This window comes from Lynx rufus, unplaced genomic scaffold (genome assembly GCF_022079265.1).
Source record: "Lynx rufus isolate CCGP_SWC_20201006 ecotype Redwood Valley unplaced genomic scaffold, mLynRuf1.p SCAF_2, whole genome shotgun sequence".
NCBI lineage: Eukaryota > Metazoa > Chordata > Mammalia > Carnivora > Felidae > Lynx > Lynx rufus.
Genome location: NW_025814834.1, coordinates 55,491,692 through 55,499,663, shown reverse-complemented (window position 1 = coordinate 55,499,663; position 7,972 = coordinate 55,491,692).

Here is a 7,972-nt window from a genome sequence, read left to right as displayed (position 1 = left end):
GCAATGCTTACTATGGGCTCCTTGTCATCTTTGATATTTGCAGTTATTATTTTCAGAGCCACTTCACACATGCTATTTGATATGTTAGGCTCAGTGACTTTGGCCTTCACAATTTGGACACATTCCTCCCAATTATGCAAAGCTTTCTACTTTCTTGAGGTCTATGACCCCCAGAGTGGGAGGGTGTACCATGAAAGTTGTTGGGAGGCTCTCACAAGCTGTGTGTCCTCTTCTCAGACTCTTATTTGCCCTGGGACACAGGGGTGGTGGTGGTGATAATGTAGACATCTGTAATTTGGGAAACACCACAGTTATTTTGATACCCTCCGACCCTTTCTTTGTATGGACTGGTTCTTCTTGGTAGAGCAGAAACCAAGGCTCAGTAATTTAGTGTCGTCATTGTTCTGTGAGAAGCTTTCTGCTTATTACTGCATTATTTAAAATAACATTTTAGGGGTCCCTGGGTGGCTCAGTGGGTTGAGCATCCAACTCTTGATTTTGGCTCAGGTCATGACCTCAGGGTCATAAAATCAAGCTCCAAATCAGGCTCTGCACTGAGCGTTGAGTCTGCTTGGGATTCTCTCTCTCCCTCTGCCCCTCTCCCCTGCTGTGCTCGCTCTCTCTCTCTCTCAAAATAAATAAATAAATAAATAAATAAATAAATAAATAAATAAATGTTAAAATAAAATAAAAAATAAAATAAAATAAAATAAAATAAAATAAAATAAAATAAAATAAAATTACATTTTAGTGCAGAGCTTGCAAACTGCCAGCCCATAGGTCAAATTGTAGACTATAATCTCTTAACCTGTAAACATTTTCTTTTTTAAAATTGAATGAATTGCCAACATTGATCAGTCTGGAAACTTCATAGAAAAAATCAGATACCTGGCTTCTCTTGAAAGATTAAAAATCTGGTTTTGTTACTATTCCAAAGACCGAAGTTTGCTAATCTTTACCATTCCTTACATATTTAACCCAAACAGCCTTACAGATTTATGTTACCTGCCTGGCATCTGTAGGCTTTTGCTGTCAAGATTTCTGTTTTAGGCATTAGTTTCTTCTCTCCTTTCATGAAGTCACTGTCATGTACTTTACACATAACACACTGTTAGTCTTTATTCTTGTTTGGCATTTTATTACTTTATATAAAATGTGTGTGTTTTGCGGGGTGCCTGGCTTAGTTGGTTTTGGTTTTAGTTTAGGTCATGATCCCAGATTCATGGGGATCAAGTCCTGTGTCTGGTTATGCATTGAGCATGGAGCCTGCTTAAGATTCTCTCCCTCTTTCTTTCTCCCTCTCCCCCTTAGCCCCTGTCCTCCACTTCTGCTCTCTCTCTCTTTCTCTCAATAAAATAAAATAGAAATACAATACAATGCAATGCAATGCAATGCAATGCAATGCAATACAATATAATACAATACAATACAATACAATACAATGTGTGTGTTTTAAAAATAGTGGTTTTCTGAGGTTAAGCTGATATCTCCCAAACTTGCCAGTGAAGAGGGAAGACTTTTCCAAAACCGGAGTGGTGCGTTGTTCTTAATTTGGAAATCTCATTTGCATAGTGATGGGGTTTGAATCATTCTTTCTGTACCTTCAGGGTGTCATTTCAGAGTCTGATATTTCATGACCCAAGGGTTCTATCACCTAATCTTTCTGTTTCGGTCCCTGGGAGGCAAAACTGATTCATTGATTTGGTCTCTTTTTGAATGACACCCATAGGAATTAGAGTCCATTGACCAGCTCCCTACTCAGTCTGGACACCAGAGTGATTCAGTGAGCAAAATGCTGTGCCACCTTCTTGTGTAGGACTTTTGACATTGAGAAATCTCACCATCAGAATCAGATGTACCCTCAAGCACATTGGTTGTAGTTCATCACAAAGTGTCTCTTTCCCCATCTTTGATCACTGTATATTGTTAGCAGCTGAACTATTTACAGGGGTATTCCTGTTAATTTGATACTGAATCAAACTTTCGTACGGTAATAAAGAACTTTAACCATGAAGATATTTCAAATCATTGGGTCCTTTTCTGTCTGCATTAGCTAAACTCAAACATGAATTATTTGATCAGAGTTTACAGATGGAGGAAACTGATTTTGATCCTAAAATAGCAGTTCTTGTCCCAACAACTCAATTACCTTCAGACAGGTAGTGCTGTTACTTAAGCAGATTTTAGGCCTCAGATTACCGATTTTTAATGTTGAAGCAAACAGGAAAGAAGGCCAGCTGGTTTGGATGTTTATTTTGAGTGGTTTAGTGGCCTGGCTGCATTGCTTTGCTCTGTCTTATGGAATCTCTTAGGTCAGTATTGCTTAGGATCTCTTGATACATGACCACAAGCAAAGATGAAATGTACATGAGTCCCTTTGACTGTCAGGTTTAAGTTCCTGGAAATAAAGTAAGTGGAAATCTGTTCCCACACATATTTGCCAAGTTGTGCGTTGTCTGTATAAGATGGAAATTAAACTTTTTTTTAAAAAGGGAAATGCAAGTGATCAGCATCTCATTTCCTTTACGAAATGTGTTTATCTGATATTGTTCTTTTGTCACAGAAATTAGTTTGTACGCATGTATATTCAGGAAAGCTTTCAGAAAGCGCCTTTGCCTCTTTTTCTTGGAGTTCCTGGTATCACCTCTCTATTCCCTTTCACTTAATTCCCTGAGGAAAGGACAACCAGCACTGAAAAAAAAAAAAATGGAGTGGGGGGTGTTTAGAAGTCATTATTGACATAAAAACAGGTTGAAATGTTGTGAAAAAGGTAAACTCAATAAATCAACTAACCAGTCAGCAAAGAGAACATGGGTAGAGGAGAAAGTATTCCACTTTTTGCTGATGTTTGTTCCCTTTTATCTGTTTTGAGGGTCTTGAGACTCCTCCCTCAGGTAGTGGCAATGGAGAGACTATCCAATGAGAACTGGTAAGGCGGATGTCATTTTACCTGTCCCTTTCTTCCTCTCCTGGGCTTTCCCTCCTCTTCTGTCTCTCTGAAGGAGGTCTCTCCTGCTCAATAGGCATCTCATTCTAAAATGCTGAAGGGGCCAAGGCGAAGGGAGCAGGCCAGTAGCCAACTGGAAGAGGAGTGAGAAGAACCTCAATGAGATGACAAGAATGGAAACAAAGGATCAGGAAAGAACCTTTGTCCAGGGATAAAGGCCATGCCCTAGACCAGTCCTCCACCTGTACGTTGTCTTTCTCATTCTGCTTGGTGAAGTTTTAGAACAATGGTCACCCCCTTAAATCTGAAAAATTTAGACCAACTTTGAAAAATAAGTTGTATGTTAAATACATATCCAGTAAAATTGGGAATGAAGAAAAGTATATTGTTAATATCAGAGGTTTCATAAATGAAATGGTAGGGAAGAAGAAAATTTTGATTTGTTAAGAATCTTTTCATCTTTTGCTGTTTTTTTTCTCTACTTAAAAAATACCTTTCATTGAGAAAAATTTCAAATTACACAAAAGACAGTGAATAGTATAGTAAACTCCCATACACACACCCAGATTTGTCTATCCATCTCCCTTTTATTCTGAAGCTATTAGAAGTAGACATCATGTATTTGGATCAACTAGTATTTTACCCTGAAATACAGTCATACAGGAAAAAGCAGAGTAAGTGCTTAATACTTCCTTTTTAATAGACAGTTTTAGAGTTGGTACTTTAGTTTTTTCAAAGGGTATTAAAGAGTTTCCTTTTTTTTTTTGAGTATCATTATATATTCATGGATTTAAAAAATATTATGTTTTAATTAGTTGCGGTGATTTTTTTTTTTCTGGATGCTCAAGTACAACCTTGGTTCACTGGGATCCCCTTCAAGTTGGCTCCTGTGTATACATAAAGAAAAGAGAGCCTCTCATAAGAGAATCACAGTGAATTTTCACAGACTGGCCAGTTCCATATCATCAGCAACCAGATCAAGATAACAAAACATCCCAGAAGCACTTTTGTCCTGTTAATTTCTTTGACCCTGCTTTTTGGTACAACAGGATGCCCCACACTTCTCTTGTACATTTCATATCCCAGTCTAAGTATCAGCCATTCTAAGAAGCTCTGGTTCTTTTCAGTAGGTAATGGAATTTAGAAACTAGAGTCTAGGGGCACCAGGGTGGCTCAGTTGGTTAAGTATCCGACTCTTGATTTCAGTTCAGGTCATGATCTCACAGTTCATGAGATCGAATCCCATGTCAGGCTCCCAGGCTAATGGTGTGGAGCCTCTGTCTCTTTCCCCCTCCTCTGCTCACACACTTGTATGCTCTCTGTCTCTCTCTCTCAAAATAAATAAACAAACATTAAAACAAAATAAAATAAATAGAAACTGCAGTCTAGGTCTTAGGAGGGCTTATTCCTGTGGGTTCTCAGTGATTCTAGGCTTTTTGGGGGGCAGGGTAGAAACTATATACATTTAAAAATAATACATATGAGTTCATACTGGTTTTTTCAAGCTAACTTTATGGAATTTTAATATTGTTTGATTTTATGTTTGTATCTCTTTTCTCTTACACTGAAGATCTTGGTTCCAAAATAAGATTACAAACTTATTTGCTCTATTCTTTAAGTACACAGAATACGTTCAAATGAATAAGCTCAGTCAGCATTACTACTACTAATTATTATTCTGTTTTTATGCAGAGAAAATATGTAGAGTTTTATTTATCCTTTTTTTTGGTCATTATTTTTGGTCTTTTAAAATTCATGCATGAGGTTAGAAGATGAATCTTTCCTTCAACTCCATTTTTAGTATTAATGTTGATACGTTTCTTGGCAGTGAAATTCAGTCTATTAAATCTTTAGTTTACCAGATAATTTGAGTTATTTGCAACTCATTACATCATAAGCAGGAGATGTTCCAGAAGCGACAGTGGGATTATTGTTCTCTCTGGGTGGTAGATCGATTTGTGCTGCATTGGATGCATTTATTAGTGTCTACCCTTCCTCATAGTGCAGGTCCAGAGATAGAAGAAAGATAAACACTCTAAATGAAGCAGAGAGCCTGAAAGTGCCCCAGGATTTTTGTCTTCTTGCTTCTTTTTATTTGATAGATGGTTATTTGATGGGTGCATATTTTGGAATGCCTTTTCGCCCCCTTGGTTGTCAAGTGATCAAGTGCTTTGACTTTTGGACACATTTTGTAATATTTGACCCTGGGATAAATGTAAGCATTCATAGAGAATATGGGTGTAGGTAGTCTCTCCCACCTTCCTCCTGTCCATCCTTCCTTTCTGCCAACCATCTATCCTTCCTTTTTTTTTTGCACACCCAGGTAATTCCTGGACCCCGAGCCGAGGGCTGCACAAGGGAGGAATAAGGAGAGCTACATCACTCCCTATTTTGTCTTTTAAAACTTTTAACCTGTCTTCTCAAAACCTCTTATTCTCAAACCACCTCCGTAAGGTATTTGAGTTCTTTCCAATATATTTTTACATACAGAAGAATGACTAATACTGTAATTAGTCTAACTGTGAGGTTGATTTAAAATTATTTGTTTATTGGCTTTTTACATCAGATGAGTAATGCTAGGAAGTGCTGTGTGTATGAACCCACAAGACACATCGTTTTGAAAGGTTTGGCTTTCAGAGAACAAGGATGTATTGGAGTAACAATTCTAAACTTTGCCCCAGTAAGAAATGATTACAAAGATGATGGACTAACACATCGACTCCCCAAAACTTCACTGTGTATGGCTGGTGGTAGACTTTTAAAGGTTTGAGATTTCAGAAACAATGGTGTGTCTTTTCTCCTGTGCCTTATAGCAACCCTGCTGTATCTGAAGTGTTCACTCATTTGTGTAGGCATTTGGTCGTTCATTCATCCATCCATGTAGCAAAGTCTCTGGAGTATCTATCTATCAATATGCACCAGTCACTATTTTGGACCCAGGAATGATAACAAAGAGAGAAGGAATCATAACTGGTGAAGTCTCTGGGAAAAGATAATAAGCCAATAAACAAATAATGTAACTATTGAATGAGGTAAGAGCTGTGAAGGGAATGAAAAGAACATTGTGCTAGAGAGCGACAGAGATGGTGCCTATTTCAAGGCAACAGGAGCTGAGAACTGAAAGATGATTTGCTGACTGCATGTTCATGTTTGGAGTACTGAATTTAGAAGCACTGTACAATTTATTTAAACAATACCTAACAAATTCAGCATGTGAATTTATTTCCAAATGTCTTGTTTTTTTTTGTTTTTTTTGTTTTTTTTGGTCGGTACTTTAAGGTTAAAATCTCTTGTTTTGTCAGTTTGTAAAAACTGGAGGAAGTCCTTGGGGGAAGAGTATATATGGGAACTTGCTGTGGTGTATTTGTAATTCTCTGCAAATCTTAAATTGTTCCAAAATAAAACACTTAAAAGAAAAAAACTGGTGAGGAAATACCAAAATTTGTAGCAAATCAAACACAGTGTTGCTTCGATTTGCAGAGATGAGGTAGCTAGGTTTACACAGGAAGGTCCTGTGCAGAGAGTGGCATGTGTTGAGAATTTATTACTTAAATGGTCTCGTACTTGTCCCATCACTCATTTTTGGACTGGACCAATTTCCCCCCGGTTTTTGATCCTTAATTTTATCTTCTTAAATTTCAGAAATGTAACAAAACTTACCAATAAAGTTAATTTACATTTTTCCTTTTTTAAAATAATTCATGCATTTTCTTGAAATCGTCTTGGACTATGTAGGGTGTTATGTTTCAGTTGGATATTAGCAAATCTTTTTCACGTGGGGCTTTTAATAAAAAGTTTACCCTGATCAAAGCAATCCCCTTTACCCTTTATCCTGTTAATATTTTTCAGTTTGTGTATTTCTAAACATAAAGTATCTTCTTTTTTACATGTTAGGGGAGATAGAGAAATCTGAAGTTGGAAAGAAGCATTAAATTCAGAATCTCCTCTGTGAATGCTTGCCAGCTGCAGTGTGGATTAACAGCCCTGCCATGGGAAGCTGCTGGGGAATCTACAATCTTTAAAAGTACTTTGCAGTATTTGGTCCCAAGAATGCTTACTCATCTTCAATAATCTAGTTCAAGGATCAGCAAATTATAGCCCACAGGGCAAACCTGGCTTGCAAGCCTGGCTTTATAAATTAAGTTTTAGTAGAACATAGCCATGCTTATTCATGTGCTCATTTTCTATGGCTGCTTTTCCACTACAATGGCAGTGTTGAGTAGCTGCGGTAAGACCGTATGGCTCATAAAGCCTAAAATATTTTGTTTGGCCCTTTACATAAAAAGTTTGCTGACCTCCGATGGAGTCAGATGGTGACTGGATTATCTCTGCCCATTTCGGAATCTGGGATCCAAAAAATGTTGCAGTTGCAGGGATTAGTAGACAATAGAGTCCTGTTGGGTTATGATAGAGCTTTTTGCTTTATTTGATTTCATTTTTAAAAATGTTTTTATTTAGTTTTGAGAGAGAGCGAGTGCGAGTGGCAGAGGGGCAGAGAGAGAGGGGGCAAGGGATCTGACGCGGGCTCTGTGCTGACAGCAGAGAGCCCAATGTGGGACTTGAACCCACAGACTGTGAGATCATGACCTGAACCAAAGTCAGACGTTTAACTGACTGAGCCACCCAGGCACCCTGCTGTATTTTCTTTTTTATTCATAGGTGGAGATACTGTGTTTGTAGTAAAAATACTTTTTCATAAGCTTTCTAATGTTTTTAGTAACAGTTTGTAGTATGAAGCCCATTTCTATAAATGTTAAATGCTAAACACATTAGTTATCAGTTGAAATTCTAGTCATTATATATATTTTTGAATTGCTGAGGAACAATTTTAACAATTCCTTATTTTTGAGGCTTTACATCTATTACTTGGGAGTGACTGTGTCTAATACTATATTATTATTCCCTAGGGTTAGTGTTAGGTCATCGAAGAACAGTGCCCAGCTGGCGATCCTTTACACCTGTGTCCAGAGTCAGGCTTGTTGAAACAGAGTGCTGGACAGAGTGCTCACAGGTTTTGACCCACTA